This window comes from Taudactylus pleione, unplaced genomic scaffold (genome assembly GCF_031769625.1).
Source record: "Taudactylus pleione unplaced genomic scaffold, aTauple2 ptg000550l, whole genome shotgun sequence".
Lineage (NCBI taxonomy): Eukaryota > Metazoa > Chordata > Amphibia > Anura > Myobatrachidae > Taudactylus > Taudactylus pleione.
Window position 1 is genome coordinate 1,930,001 of NW_028284952.1, and position 12,500 is coordinate 1,942,500.

General features: G+C 37.2%; 9 non-coding genes and 36 pseudogenes across 9 annotated transcripts; all 45 read left to right on the forward strand.

Annotated features, from left to right (window-relative positions):
- The first annotated feature begins 99 nt into the window (after positions 1-99).
- Positions 100-218, forward strand: LOC148490384 (5S ribosomal RNA; annotated as a pseudogene).
- Positions 219-334: 116 nt separating this feature from the next.
- Positions 335-453, forward strand: LOC148490385 (5S ribosomal RNA). Its single transcript, XR_015870216.1, has one exon. It is a non-coding gene; the product is annotated as a 5S ribosomal RNA (ribosomal RNA).
- A 350-nt stretch (positions 454-803) lies between these two features.
- Positions 804-922, forward strand: LOC148490386 (5S ribosomal RNA; annotated as a pseudogene).
- A 104-nt stretch (positions 923-1,026) lies between these two features.
- On the forward strand, positions 1,027-1,145 carry LOC148490387 (5S ribosomal RNA; annotated as a pseudogene).
- A 116-nt stretch (positions 1,146-1,261) lies between these two features.
- LOC148490388 (5S ribosomal RNA) lies at positions 1,262-1,380 on the forward strand (annotated as a pseudogene).
- A 116-nt stretch (positions 1,381-1,496) lies between these two features.
- Positions 1,497-1,614, forward strand: LOC148490389 (5S ribosomal RNA; annotated as a pseudogene).
- A 115-nt stretch (positions 1,615-1,729) lies between these two features.
- LOC148490390 (5S ribosomal RNA) lies at positions 1,730-1,848 on the forward strand (annotated as a pseudogene).
- Positions 1,849-1,964: 116 nt separating this feature from the next.
- Positions 1,965-2,083, forward strand: LOC148490391 (5S ribosomal RNA; annotated as a pseudogene).
- Positions 2,084-2,434: 351 nt separating this feature from the next.
- On the forward strand, positions 2,435-2,553 carry LOC148490392 (5S ribosomal RNA). Its single transcript, XR_015870832.1, has one exon. It is a non-coding gene; the product is annotated as a 5S ribosomal RNA (ribosomal RNA).
- Positions 2,554-2,669: 116 nt separating this feature from the next.
- LOC148490393 (5S ribosomal RNA) lies at positions 2,670-2,788 on the forward strand (annotated as a pseudogene).
- A 115-nt stretch (positions 2,789-2,903) lies between these two features.
- LOC148490394 (5S ribosomal RNA) lies at positions 2,904-3,022 on the forward strand (annotated as a pseudogene).
- Positions 3,023-3,138: 116 nt separating this feature from the next.
- LOC148490395 (5S ribosomal RNA) lies at positions 3,139-3,257 on the forward strand (annotated as a pseudogene).
- A 116-nt stretch (positions 3,258-3,373) lies between these two features.
- On the forward strand, positions 3,374-3,492 carry LOC148490396 (5S ribosomal RNA; annotated as a pseudogene).
- A 351-nt stretch (positions 3,493-3,843) lies between these two features.
- On the forward strand, positions 3,844-3,962 carry LOC148490397 (5S ribosomal RNA; annotated as a pseudogene).
- A 116-nt stretch (positions 3,963-4,078) lies between these two features.
- Positions 4,079-4,197, forward strand: LOC148490398 (5S ribosomal RNA; annotated as a pseudogene).
- A 116-nt stretch (positions 4,198-4,313) lies between these two features.
- Positions 4,314-4,432, forward strand: LOC148490399 (5S ribosomal RNA). Its single transcript, XR_015870217.1, has one exon. It is a non-coding gene; the product is annotated as a 5S ribosomal RNA (ribosomal RNA).
- Positions 4,433-4,782: 350 nt separating this feature from the next.
- LOC148490400 (5S ribosomal RNA) lies at positions 4,783-4,901 on the forward strand (annotated as a pseudogene).
- A 104-nt stretch (positions 4,902-5,005) lies between these two features.
- LOC148490401 (5S ribosomal RNA) lies at positions 5,006-5,124 on the forward strand (annotated as a pseudogene).
- Positions 5,125-5,240: 116 nt separating this feature from the next.
- On the forward strand, positions 5,241-5,359 carry LOC148490402 (5S ribosomal RNA; annotated as a pseudogene).
- Positions 5,360-5,475: 116 nt separating this feature from the next.
- LOC148490403 (5S ribosomal RNA) lies at positions 5,476-5,594 on the forward strand (annotated as a pseudogene).
- A 115-nt stretch (positions 5,595-5,709) lies between these two features.
- Positions 5,710-5,828, forward strand: LOC148490404 (5S ribosomal RNA). The gene has a single exon (XR_015871584.1). It is a non-coding gene; the product is annotated as a 5S ribosomal RNA (ribosomal RNA).
- Positions 5,829-5,944: 116 nt separating this feature from the next.
- LOC148490405 (5S ribosomal RNA) lies at positions 5,945-6,063 on the forward strand (annotated as a pseudogene).
- Positions 6,064-6,414: 351 nt separating this feature from the next.
- LOC148490406 (5S ribosomal RNA) lies at positions 6,415-6,533 on the forward strand (annotated as a pseudogene).
- A 116-nt stretch (positions 6,534-6,649) lies between these two features.
- LOC148490407 (5S ribosomal RNA) lies at positions 6,650-6,768 on the forward strand (annotated as a pseudogene).
- Positions 6,769-6,883: 115 nt separating this feature from the next.
- Positions 6,884-7,002, forward strand: LOC148490408 (5S ribosomal RNA; annotated as a pseudogene).
- A 116-nt stretch (positions 7,003-7,118) lies between these two features.
- LOC148490409 (5S ribosomal RNA) lies at positions 7,119-7,237 on the forward strand (annotated as a pseudogene).
- Positions 7,238-7,353: 116 nt separating this feature from the next.
- On the forward strand, positions 7,354-7,472 carry LOC148490410 (5S ribosomal RNA; annotated as a pseudogene).
- A 351-nt stretch (positions 7,473-7,823) lies between these two features.
- On the forward strand, positions 7,824-7,942 carry LOC148490411 (5S ribosomal RNA). Its single transcript, XR_015870834.1, has one exon. It is a non-coding gene; the product is annotated as a 5S ribosomal RNA (ribosomal RNA).
- A 116-nt stretch (positions 7,943-8,058) lies between these two features.
- LOC148490412 (5S ribosomal RNA) lies at positions 8,059-8,177 on the forward strand (annotated as a pseudogene).
- Positions 8,178-8,293: 116 nt separating this feature from the next.
- LOC148490413 (5S ribosomal RNA) lies at positions 8,294-8,412 on the forward strand. The gene has a single exon (XR_015870218.1). It is a non-coding gene; the product is annotated as a 5S ribosomal RNA (ribosomal RNA).
- A 350-nt stretch (positions 8,413-8,762) lies between these two features.
- Positions 8,763-8,881, forward strand: LOC148490414 (5S ribosomal RNA; annotated as a pseudogene).
- Positions 8,882-8,985: 104 nt separating this feature from the next.
- On the forward strand, positions 8,986-9,104 carry LOC148490415 (5S ribosomal RNA; annotated as a pseudogene).
- Positions 9,105-9,220: 116 nt separating this feature from the next.
- LOC148490416 (5S ribosomal RNA) lies at positions 9,221-9,339 on the forward strand (annotated as a pseudogene).
- A 116-nt stretch (positions 9,340-9,455) lies between these two features.
- Positions 9,456-9,574, forward strand: LOC148490417 (5S ribosomal RNA; annotated as a pseudogene).
- A 115-nt stretch (positions 9,575-9,689) lies between these two features.
- On the forward strand, positions 9,690-9,808 carry LOC148490418 (5S ribosomal RNA). Its single transcript, XR_015871121.1, has one exon. It is a non-coding gene; the product is annotated as a 5S ribosomal RNA (ribosomal RNA).
- A 116-nt stretch (positions 9,809-9,924) lies between these two features.
- LOC148490419 (5S ribosomal RNA) lies at positions 9,925-10,043 on the forward strand (annotated as a pseudogene).
- Positions 10,044-10,394: 351 nt separating this feature from the next.
- LOC148490420 (5S ribosomal RNA) lies at positions 10,395-10,513 on the forward strand. Its single transcript, XR_015870836.1, has one exon. It is a non-coding gene; the product is annotated as a 5S ribosomal RNA (ribosomal RNA).
- Positions 10,514-10,629: 116 nt separating this feature from the next.
- LOC148490421 (5S ribosomal RNA) lies at positions 10,630-10,748 on the forward strand (annotated as a pseudogene).
- Positions 10,749-10,863: 115 nt separating this feature from the next.
- LOC148490422 (5S ribosomal RNA) lies at positions 10,864-10,982 on the forward strand (annotated as a pseudogene).
- A 116-nt stretch (positions 10,983-11,098) lies between these two features.
- LOC148490423 (5S ribosomal RNA) lies at positions 11,099-11,217 on the forward strand (annotated as a pseudogene).
- Positions 11,218-11,333: 116 nt separating this feature from the next.
- LOC148490424 (5S ribosomal RNA) lies at positions 11,334-11,452 on the forward strand (annotated as a pseudogene).
- A 115-nt stretch (positions 11,453-11,567) lies between these two features.
- On the forward strand, positions 11,568-11,686 carry LOC148490425 (5S ribosomal RNA; annotated as a pseudogene).
- Positions 11,687-11,801: 115 nt separating this feature from the next.
- LOC148490426 (5S ribosomal RNA) lies at positions 11,802-11,920 on the forward strand. The gene has a single exon (XR_015871585.1). It is a non-coding gene; the product is annotated as a 5S ribosomal RNA (ribosomal RNA).
- A 350-nt stretch (positions 11,921-12,270) lies between these two features.
- On the forward strand, positions 12,271-12,389 carry LOC148490427 (5S ribosomal RNA; annotated as a pseudogene).
- Positions 12,390-12,493: 104 nt separating this feature from the next.
- The window catches only part of LOC148490428 (5S ribosomal RNA), a 119-nt pseudogene continuing 112 nt past the window's right edge, over positions 12,494-12,500 (forward strand).

Below are 12,500 nucleotides of genomic sequence, written 5' to 3' on the forward strand. Positions count from 1 at the left end.
CATTCTTTTCTATTACATTTTACATTTAATTTTTTCAACTTATCAATGAATTTACTTGAGTTAAGAAGTAAAAGAGGTCTAAAGTTAATGTTTTTGAGCACCTACAGCCAAACCACACTGGACATGGCCAATCTCGTCTGATCTTTGAAGCTATGCAGTGTTGGACCTGGTTAGTACTTGGATGGGAGTCCACTTAGGAATCCCAGGTGCTGTAGGTAATTTTATACTGCCATAACAGTCTTTTCTATTACATTTTACATTTAATTTTTTCAACTTATCAATGAATTTACTTGAGTTAAGAAGTAATAGAGGTCTAAAGTTAATGTTTTTGAGCACCTACAGCCAAACCACACTGGACATGCCCAATCTCGTCTGATCTTGGAAGCTATGCAGTGTTGGGCCTGGTTAGTACTTGGATGGGAGACCACCTGGGAATACCAGGTGCTGTAGGTAATTTTATATAGCCATAACATTCTTTTCTGTTACATTTTACATTACATTTTTTCAACTTAGCAATGAATTTACTTGAGTTAAGAAGTAAAAGAGGTCTAAAGTTAATATTTTTCAGCACCTATAGCCAAACCACATTGGACATGGCCAATGTTGTCTGATCTTGGAAGCTATGCAGTGTTGGGCATGGTTAGTACTTGGATGGGAATCCACCTGAGAATAGCAGGTGCTGTAGGTAATTTAATACTGCCATAACAGTCTTTTCTATTACATTTTACATTTAATTTTTTCAACTTATCAATGAATTTACTTGAGTTAAGAAGTAATAGAGGTCTAAAGTTAAGGATTTTATCACCTACAGCCAAACCACACTGGACATGCCCTATCTCGTCTGATCTTGGAAGCTATGCAGTGTTGGGCCTGGTTAGTACTTGGACGGGAGATCACCTGGGAATACCAGGTGCTGTAGGTAATTTTATATAGCCATAACATTCTTTTCTATTACATTTTTTCAACTTAGCAATGAATTTACTTGTGTTAAGAAGTAAAAGCGGTCTAAATGTAATGCTTTTGAGCACCTACAGCCAAACCACAGTGGACATGCCCAATCTCGTCTGATCTTGGAAACTATGCAGTGTTGGGCCTGGTTAGTACTTGGATGGGAGACTACCTGGGACTACCAGGAGCTGTAGGTAATTTTATACTGCCATAACATTCTTTTCTATTACATTTTACATTACATTTTTTCAACTTATCAATGAATTTACTTGAGTTAAGAAGTAAAAGATGTCTAAAGTTAATGTTTTTGAGCACCTACAGTCAAACCACACTGGACATGCCCAATCTCGTCTCATCTTGGAAACTATGCAGTGTTGGGACTGGTTAGTACTTGGATGGGAGACCACCTGGGAATACCAGGTGCTGTAGGTAATTTTATACTGCCATAACATTCTTTTCTATTACATTTTACATTTAATTTTTTCAACTTATCAATGAATTTACTTGAGTTAAGAAGTAATAGAGGTCTAAAGTTAATGTTTTTGAGCACCTACAGCAAAACCACAGTGGATTGCCCAATCTCGTCTGATCTTGGAAGCTATGCAGTGTTGGGCCTGGTTAGTACTTGGATGGGAGACCACCTGGGAATACCAAGAGTTGTAGGTAATTTAATACTGCCATAACATTCTTTTCTATAACACTTTACATTTAATTTTTCAACTTATCATTGAATTTACTTGAGTTAAGAAGTAAAAGAGGTCTAAAGTTAATGTTTTTGAGCACCTACAGCCAAACCACACTGGACATGCCCAATCTCATCTGATCTTGGAAGCTATGCAGTGTTGGGCCTGGTAAGTACTTGGATGGGAGACCACCTGGGATTACCAGGTGCTGTAGGTAATTTTATACTGCCATAACATTCTTTTCTATTACATTTTACATTTATTTTTTTCAACTTATCAATGAATTTCCTTGAGTTAAGAAGTAATAGAGGTCTAAAGGTAATACTTTTGAGCACCTACAGCCAAACCACACTGGACATGTCCAATCTCGTCTGATCTTGGAAGCTATGCAGTGTTGGGTCTGGTTAGTACTTGGATGGGAGACCACCTATGAATACTAGGTGCTGTAGGTAATATTATACTGCCATAACAGTCTTATCTATTACATTTTACATTTAATTTTTTCAAATTATCAATGAATTTACTTGAGTAAAGAAGTAAAAGAGGTCTAAAGTTAATGTTATTGAGGGCCTACAGCCAAACTACACTGGACATGCCCAATCTCGTCTGATCTTGGATGCTATGCCGTGTTGGGCCTGGTAAGTACTTGGATGGGAGAACACCTGGGAATACGAGGTGCTGTACATCATTTTATACTGCCATAACATTCTTTTCTATTACATTTTACATTTAATTTTTTCAACTTATCAATGAATTTACTTGAGTTAAGAAGTAATAGAGGTCTAAAGTTAATGTTTTTGAGCACCTACAGACAAACCACACTGGACATGCCCAATCTCATCTGATCTTGGAAGTTATGCAGTGTTGGGCCTGGTTAGTACTTGGATGGGAGACCACCTGGGAATACCAGGTGCTGTAGGTAATTTTATGCAGCCATAACATTCTTTTCTATTACATTTTACATTTAATTTTTTCAACTTATCAATGAATTTACTTGAGTTAAGAAGTAAAAGAGGTCTAAAGTTAATGTTTTTGAGCACCTACAGCCAAACCACACTGGACATGCCCAATCTCGTCTGATCTTTGAAGCTATGCAGTGTTGGACCTGGTTAGTACTTGGATGGGAGTCCACTTAGGAATCCCAGGTGCTGTAGGTAATTTTATACTGCCATAACAGTCTTTTCTATTACATTTTACATTTATTTTTTTCAACTTATCATTGAATTTACTTGAGTTAAGAAGTAATAGATGTCTAAAGTTAACGCTTTTATCACGTACAGCCAAACCACACTGGACATGCCCAATCTCGTCTGATCTTGGAAGCTATGCAGTGTTGGGCCTGGTTAGTACTTGGATGGGAGACCACCTGGGAATACCAGGTGCTGTAGGTAATTTTATATAGCCATAACATTCTTTTCTGTTACATTTTACATTATATTTTTTCAACTTAGCAATGAATTTACTTGTGTTAAGAAGTAAAAGCGGTCTAAATGTAATGCTTTTGAGCACCTACAGCCAAACCACAATGGACATGCCCAATCTCGTCTGATCTTGGAAACTATGCAGTGTTGGGCCTGGTTAGTACTTGGATGGGAGACTACCTGGGACTACCAGGAGCTGTAGGTAATTTTATACTGCCATAACATTCTTTTCTATTACATTTTACATTACATTTTTTCAACTTATCAATGAATTTACTTGAGTTAAGAAGTAAAAGAGGTCTAAAGTTAAGGTTTTTGAGTGCCTACAGCCAAACCACACTGGACATTCCCAATCTCCTCTGATCTTGGAAGCTATGCAGTTTTGGGTCTGGTTAGTACTTGGATGGGAGACCACCTAGGAATACCAGGTGCTGTAGGTAATATTATACTGCCATAACAGTCTTATCTATTACATTTTACATTTAATCTTTTCAAATTATCAATGAATTTACTTGAGTAAAGAAGTAAAAGAGGTCTAAAGTTAATGTTATTGAGGGCCTACAGCCAAACCACACTGGACATGCCCAATCTCGTCTGATCTTGGATGCTATGCTGTGTTGGGCCTTTTAAGTACTTGGATGGGAGAACACCTGGGAATACCAGGTGCTGTACATCATTTTATACTGCCATAACATTCTTTTCTATTACATTTTACATTTAATTTTTTCAACTTATCAATGAATTTACTTGAGGTAAGAAGTAATAGAGGTCTAAAGTTAATGTTTTTGAGCACCTACAGACAAACCACACTGGACATGCCCAATCTCATCTGATCTTGGAAGTTATGCAGTGTTGGGCCTGGTTAGTACTTGCATGGGAGACCACCTGGGAATACCAGGTGCTGTAGGTAATTTTATGCAGCCATAACATTCTTTTCTATTACATTTTACATTTAATTTTTTCAACTTATCAATGAATTTACTTGAGTTAAGAAGTAAAAGAGGTCTAAAGTTAATGTTTTTGAGCACCTACAGCCAAACCACACTGGACATGGCCAATCTCATCTGATCTTTGAAGCTATGCAGTGTTGGACCTGGTTAGAACTTGGATGGGAGTCCACTTAGGAATCCCAGGTGCTGTAGGTAATTTTATACTGCCATAACAGTCTTTTCTATTACATTTTACATTTAATTTTTTCAACTTATCAATGAATTTACTTGAGTTAAGAAGTAATAGAGGTCTAAAGTTAATGTTTTTGAGCACCTACAGCCAAACCACACTGGACATGCCCAATCTCGTCTGATCTTGGAAGCTATGCAGTGTTGGGCCTGGTTAGTACTTGGATGGGAGACCACCTGGGAATACCAGGTGCTGTAGGTAATTTTATATAGCCATAACATTCTTTTCTGTTACATTTTACATTACATTTTTTCAACTTAGCAATGAATTTACTTGAGTTAAGAAGTAAAAGAGGTCTAAAGTTAATATTTTTCAGCACCTATAGCCAAACCACATTGGACATGGCCAATGTTGTCTGATCTTGGAAGCTATGCAGTGTTGGGCATGGTTAGTACTTGGATGGGAATCCACCTGAGAATAGCAGGTGCTGTAGGTAATTTAATACTGCCATAACAGTCTTTTCTATTACATTTTACATTTAATTTTTTCAACTTATCAATGAATTTACTTGAGTTAAGAAGTAATAGAGGTCTAAAGTTAAGGATTTTATCACCTACAGCCAAACCACACTGGACATGCCCTATCTCGTCTGATCTTGTAAACTATGCAGTGTTTGTCCTGCTTAGTACTTGGATGGGAGACCACCTGGGAATACCAGGTGCTGTAGGTAATTTTATATAGTCATAACATTCTTTTCTATTACATTTTTTCAACTTAGCAATGAATTTACTTGTGTTAAGAAGTAAAAGCGGTCTAAATGTAATGCTTTTGAGCACCTACAGCCAAACCACAGTGGACGTGCCCAATCTCGTCTGATCTTGGAAACTATGCAGTGTTGGGCCTGGTTAGTACTTGGATGGGAGACTACCTGGGACTACCAGGAGCTGTAGGTAATTTTATACTGCCATAACATTCTTTTCTATTACATTTTACATTACATTTTTTCAACTTATCAATGAATTTACTTGAGTTAAGAAGTAAAAGATGTCTAAAGTTAATGTTTTTGAGCACCTACAGTCAAACCACACTGGACATGCCCAATCTCGTCTCATCTTGGAAACTATGCAGTGTTGGTACTGGTTAGTACTTGGATGGGAGACCACCTGGGAATACCAGGTGCTGTAGGTAATTTTATACTGCCATAACATTCTTTTCTATTACATTTTACATTTAATTTTTTCAACTTATCAATGAATTTACTTGAGTTAAGAAGTAATAGAGGTCTAAAGTTAATGTTTTTGAGCACCTACAGCAAAACCACAGTGGACTTGCCCAATCTCGTCTGATCTTGGAAGCTATGCAGTGTTGGGCCTGGTTAGTACTTGGATGGGAAACCACCTGGGAATACCAAGAGTTGTAGGTAATTTAATACTGCAATAACATTCTTTTCTATAACACTTTACATTTAATTTTTCAACTTATCATTGAATTTACTTGAGTTAAGAAGTAAAAGAGGTCTAAAGTTAATGTTTTTGAGCACCTACAGCCAAACCACACTGGACATGCCCAATCTCATCTGATCTTGGAAGCTATGCAGTGTTGGGCCTGGTAAGTACTTGGATGGGAGACCACCTGGGAATACCAGGTGCTGTAGGTAATTTTATACTGCCATAACATTCTTTTCTATTACATTTTACATTTAATTTTTTCAACTTATCAATGAATTTCCTTGAGTTAAGAAGTAATAGAGGTCTAAAGGTAATACTTTTGAGCACCTACAGCCAAACCACACTGGACATGTCCAATCTCGTCTGATCTTGGAAGCTATGCAGTGTTGGGTCTGGTTAGTACTTGGATGGGAGACCACCTATGAATACTAGGTGCTGTAGGTAATATTATACTGCCATAACAGTCTTATCTATTACATTTTACATTTAATTTTTTCAAATTATCAATGAATTTACTTGAGTAAAGAAGTAAAAGAGGTCTAAAGTTAATGTTATTGAGCGCCTACAGCCAAACTACACTGGACATGCCCAATCTCGTCTGATCTTGGATGCTATGCCGTGTTGGGCCTGGTAAGTACTTGGATGGGAGAACACCTGGGAATACGAGGTGCTGTACATCATTTTATACTGCCATAACATTCTTTTCTATTACATTTTACATTTAATTTTTTCAACTTATCAATGAATTTACTTGAGTTAAGAAGTAATAGAGGTCTAAAGTTAATGTTTTTGAGCACCTACAGACAAACCACACTGGACATGCCCAATCTCATCTGATCTTGGAAGTTATGCAGTGTTGGGCCTGGTTAGTACTTGGATGGGAGACCACCTGGGTATACCAGGTGCTGTAGGTAATTTTATGCAGCCATAACATTCTTTTCTATTACATTTTACATTTAATTTTTTCAACTTATCAATGAATTTACTTGAGTTAAGAAGTAAAAGAGGTCTAAAGTTAATGTTTTTGAGCACCTACAGCCAAACCACACTGGACATGCCCAATCTCGTCTGATCTTTGAAGCTATGCAGTGTTGGACCTGGTTAGTACTTGGATGGGAGTCCACTTAGGAATCCCAGGTGCTGTAGGTAATTTTATACTGCCATAACAGTCTTTTCTATTACATTTTACATTTATTTTTTTCAAATTATCAATGAATTTACTTGAGTTAAGAAGTAATAGATGTCTAAAGTTAACGCTTTTATCACGTACAGCCAAACCACACTGGACATGCCCAATCTCGTCTGATCTTGGAAGCTATGCAGTGTTGGGCCTGGTTAGTACTTGGATGGGAGACCACCTGGGAATACCAGGTGCTGTAGGTAATTTTATATAGCCATAACATTCTTTTCTGTTACATTTTACATTACATTTTTTCAACTTAGCAATGAATTTACTTGTGTTAAGAAGTAAAAGCGGTCTAAATGTAATGCTTTTGAGCACCTACAGCCAAACCACAGTGGACATGCCCAATCTCGTCTGATCTTGGAAACTATGCAGTGTTGGGCCTGGTTAGTACTTGGATGGGAGACTACCTGGGACTACCAGGAGCTGTAGGTAATTTTATACTGCCATAACATTCTTTTCTATTACATTTTACATTACATTTTTTCAACTTATCAATGAATTTACTTGAGTTAAGAAGTAAAAGAGGTCTAAAGTTAAGGTTTTTGAGTGCCTACAGCCAAACCACACTGGACATTCCCAATCTCATCTGATCTTGGAAGCTATGCAGTTTTGGGTCTGGTTAGTACTTGGATGGGAGACCACCTAGGAATACCAGGTGCTGTAGGTAATATTATTCTGCCATAACAGTCTTATCTATTACATTTTACATTTAATCTTTTCAAATTATCAATGAATTTACTTGAGTAAAGAAGTAAAAGAGGTCTAAAGTTAATGTTATTGAGGGCCTACAGCCAAACCACACTGGACATGCCCAATCTCGTCTGATCTTGGATGCTATGCCGTGTTGGGCCTTTTAAGTACTTGGATGGGAGAACACCTGGGAATACCAGGTGCTGTACATCATTTTATACTGCCATAACATTCTTTTCTATTACATTTTACATTTAATTTTTTCAACTTATCAATGAATTTACTTGAGTTAAGAAGTAATAGAGGTCTAAAGTTAATGTTTTTGAGCACCTACAGACAAACCACACTGGACATGCCCAATCTCATCTGATCTTGGAAGTTATGCAGTGTTGGGCCTGGTTAGTACTTGGATGGGAGACCACCTGGGAATACCAGGTGCTGTAGGTAATTTTATGCAGCCATAACATTCTTTTCTATTACATTTTACATTTAATTTTTTCAACTTATCAATGAATTTACTTGAGTTAAGAAGTAAAAGAGGTCTAAAGTTAATGTTTTTGAGCACCTACAGCCAAACCACACTGGACATGGCCAATCTCGTCTGATCTTTGAAGCTATGCAGTGTTGGACCTGGTTAGTACTTGGATGGGAGTCCACTTAGGAATCCCAGGTGCTGTAGGTAATTTTATACTGCCATAACAGTCTTTTCTATTACATTTTACATTTAATTTTTTCAACTTATCAATGAATTTACTTGAGTTAAGAAGTAATAGAGGTCTAAAGTTAATGTTTTTGAGCACCTACAGCCAAACCACACTGGACATGCCCAATCTCGTCTGATCTTGGAAGCTATGCAGTGTTGGGCCTGGTTAGTACTTGGATGGGAGACCACCTGGGAATACCAGGTGCTGTAGGTAATTTTATATAGCCATAACATTCTTTTCTGTTACATTTTACATTACATTTTTTCAACTTAGCAATGAATTTACTTGAGTTAAGAAGTAAAAGAGGTCTAAAGTTAATATTTTTCAGCACCTATAGCCAAACCACATTGGACATGGCCAATGTTGTCTGATCTTGGAAGCTATGCAGTGTTGGGCATGGTTAGTACTTGGATGGGAATCCACCTGAGAATAGCAGGTGCTGTAGGTAATTTAATACTGCCATAACATTCTGTTCTATTACATTTTACATTTAATTTTTTCAACTTATCAATGAATTTACTTGAGTTAAGAAGTAATAGAGGTCTAAAGTTAAGGATTTTATCACCTACAGCCAAACCACACTGGACATGCCCTATCTCGTCTGATCTTGTAAACTATGCAGTGTTTGTCCTGGTTAGTACTTGGATGGGAGACCACCTGGGAATACCAGGTGCTGTAGGTAATTTTATATAGCCATAACATTCTTTTCTATTACATTTTTTCAACTTAGCAATGAATTTACTTGTGTTAAGAAGTAAAAGCGGTCTAAATGTAATGCTTTTGAGCACCTACAGCCAAACCACAGTGGACATGCCCAATCTCGTCTGATCTTGGAAACTATGCAGTGTTGGGCCTGGTTAGTACTTGGATGGGAGACTACCTGGGACTACCAGGAGCTGTAGGTAATTTTATACTGCCATAACATTCTTTTCTATTACATTTTACATTACATTTTTTCAACTTATCAATGAATTTACTTGAGTTAAGAAGTAAAAGATGTCTAAAGTTAATGTTTTTGAGCACCTACAGTCAAACCACACTGGACATGCCCAATCTCGTCTCATCTTGGAAACTATGCAGTGTTGGGACTGGTTAGTACTTGGATGGGAGACCACCTGGGAATACCAGGTGCTGTAGGTAATTTTATACTGCCATAACATTCTTTTCTATTACATTTTACATTTAATTTTTTCAACTTATCAATGAATTTACTTGAGTTAAGAAGTAATAGAGGTCTAAAGTTAATGTTTTTGAGCACCTACAGCAAAACCACAGTGGACTTGCCCAATCTCGTCTGATCTTGGAAGCTATGCAGTGTTGGGCCTGGTTAGTACTTGGATGGGAGACCACCTGGGAATACCAAGAGTTGTAGGTAATTTAATACTGCCATAACATTCTTTTCTATAACACTTTACATTTAATTTTTCAACTTATCATTGAATTTACTTGAGTTAAGAAGTAAAAGAGGTCTAAAGTTAATGTTTTTGAGCACCTACAGCCAAACCATACTGGACATGCCCAATCTCATCTGATCTTGGAAGCTATGCAGTGTTGGGCCTGGTAAGTACTTGGATGGGAGACCACCTGGGAATACCAGGTGCTGTAGGTAATTTTATACTGCCATAACATTCTTTTCTATTACATTTTACATTTAATTTTTTCAACTGATCAATGAATTTCCTTGAGTTAAGAAGTAATAGAGGTCTAAAGGTAATACTTTTGAGCACCTACAGCCAAACCACACTGGACATGTCCAATCTCGTCTGATCTTGGAAGCTATGCAGTGTTGGGTCTGGTTAGTACTTGGATGGGAGACCACCTATGAATACTAGGTGCTGTAGATAATATTATACTGCCATAACAGTCTTATCTATTACATTTTACATTTAATTTTTTCAAATTATCAATGAATTTACTTGAGTAAAGAAGTAAAAGAGGTCTAAAGTTAATGTTATTGAGGGCCTACAGCCAAACTACACTGGACATGCCCAATCTCGTCTGATCTTGGATGCTATGCCGTGTTGGGCCTGGTAAGTACTTGGATGGGAGAACACCTGGGAATACGAGGTGCTGTACATCATTTTATACTGCCATAACATTCTTTTCTATTACATTTTACATTTAATTTTTTCAACTTATCAATGAATTTACTTGAGTTAAGAAGTAATAGAGGTCTAAAGTTAATGTTTTTGAGCACCTACAGACAAACCACACTGGACATGCCCAATCTCATCTGATCTTGGAAGTTATGCAGTGTTGGGCCTGGTTAGTACTTGGATGGGAGACCACCTGGGAATACCAGGTGCTGTAGGTAATTTTATGCAGCCATAACATTCTTTTCTATTACATTTTACATTTAATTTTTTCAACTTATCAATGAATTTACTTGAGTTAAGAAGTAAAAGAGGTCTAAAGTTAATGTTTTTGAGCACCTACAGCCAAACCACACTGGACATGCCCAATCTCGTCTGATCTTTGAAGCTATGCAGTGTTGGACCTGGTTAGTACTTGGATGGGAGTCCACTTAGGAATCCCAGGTGCTGTAGGTAATTTTATACTGCCATAACAGTCTTTTCTATTACATTTTACATTTATTTTTTTCAACTTATCAATGAATTTACTTGAGTTAAGAAGTAATAGATGTCTAAAGTTAACGCTTTTATCACGTACAGCCAAACCACACTGGACATGCCCAATCTCGTCTGATCTTGGAAGCTATGCAGTGTTGGGCCTGGTTAGTACTTGGATGGGAGACCACCTGGGAATACCAGGTGCTGTAGGTAATTTTATATAGCCATAACATTCTTTTCTGTTACATTTTACATTACATTTTTTCAACTTAGCAATGAATTTACTTGTGTTAAGAAGTAAAAGCGGTCTAAATGTAATGCTTTTGAGCACCTACAGCCAAACCACAGTGGACATGCCCAATCTCGTCTGATCTTGGAAACTATGCAGTGTTGGGCCTGGTTAGTACTTGGATGGGAGACTACCTGGGACTACCAGGAGCTGTAGGTAATTTTATACTGCCATAACATTCTTTTCTATTACATTTTACATTACATTTTTTCAACTTATCAATGAATTTACTTGAGTTAAGAAGTAAAAGAGGTCTAAAGTTAAGGTTTTTGAGTGCCTACAGCCAAACCACACTGGACATGCCCTATCTCGTCTGATCTTGGAAGCTATGCAGTTTTGGGCCTGGTTAGTACTTGAATGGGAGACCACCTGGGAATACCAGGTGCTGTAGGTAACTTTATACTGCCATAACATTCTTTTCTATTAAATTTTAAATTAATTTTTTCAACTTATCAATGAATTTACTTGAGTTAAGAAGTAAAAGATGTCTAAAGTTAATGTTTTTGAGCACCTACAGCAAAACCACAGTGGACTTGCCCAATCTCGTCTGATCTTGGAAGCTATGCAGTGTTGGGCCTGGTTAGTACTTGGATGGGAGACCACCTGGGAATACCAAGAGTTGTAGGTAATTTAATACTGCCATAACATTCTTTTCTATAACACTTTACATTTAATTTTTCAACTTATCATTGAATTTACTTGAGTTAAGAAGTAAAAGAGGTCTAAAGTTAATGTTTTTGAGCACCTACAGCCAAACCACACTGGACATGCCCAATCTCATCTGATCTTGGAAGCTATGCAGTGTTGGGCCTGGTAAGTACTTGGATGGGAGACCACCTGGGAATACCAGGTGCTGTAGGTAATTTTATATAGCCATAACATTCTTTTCTGTTACATTTTACATTACATTTTTTCAACTTAGCAATGAATTTACTTGAGTTAAGAAGTAAAAGAGGTCTAAAGTTAATATTTTTCAGCACCTATAGCCAAACCACATTGGACATGGCCAATGTTGTCTGATCTTGGAAGCTATGCAGTGTTGGGCATGGTTAGTACTTGGATGGGAATCCACCTGAGAATAGCAGGTGCTGTAGGTAATTTAATACTGCCATAACATTCTTTTCTATTACATTTTACATTTAATTTTTTCAACTTATCAATGAATTTACTTGAGTTAAGAAGTAATAGAGGTCTAAAGTTAAGGATTTTATCACCTACAGCCAAACCACACTGGACATGCCCTATCTCGTCTGATCTTGTAAACTATGCAGTGTTTGTCCTGGTTAGTACTTGGATGGGAGACCACCTGGGAATACCAGGTGCTGTAGGTAATTTTATATAGCCATAACATTCTTTTCTATTACATTTTTTCAACTTAGCAATGAATTTACTTGTGTTAAGAAGTAAAAGCGGTCTAAATGTAATGCTTTTGAGCACCTACA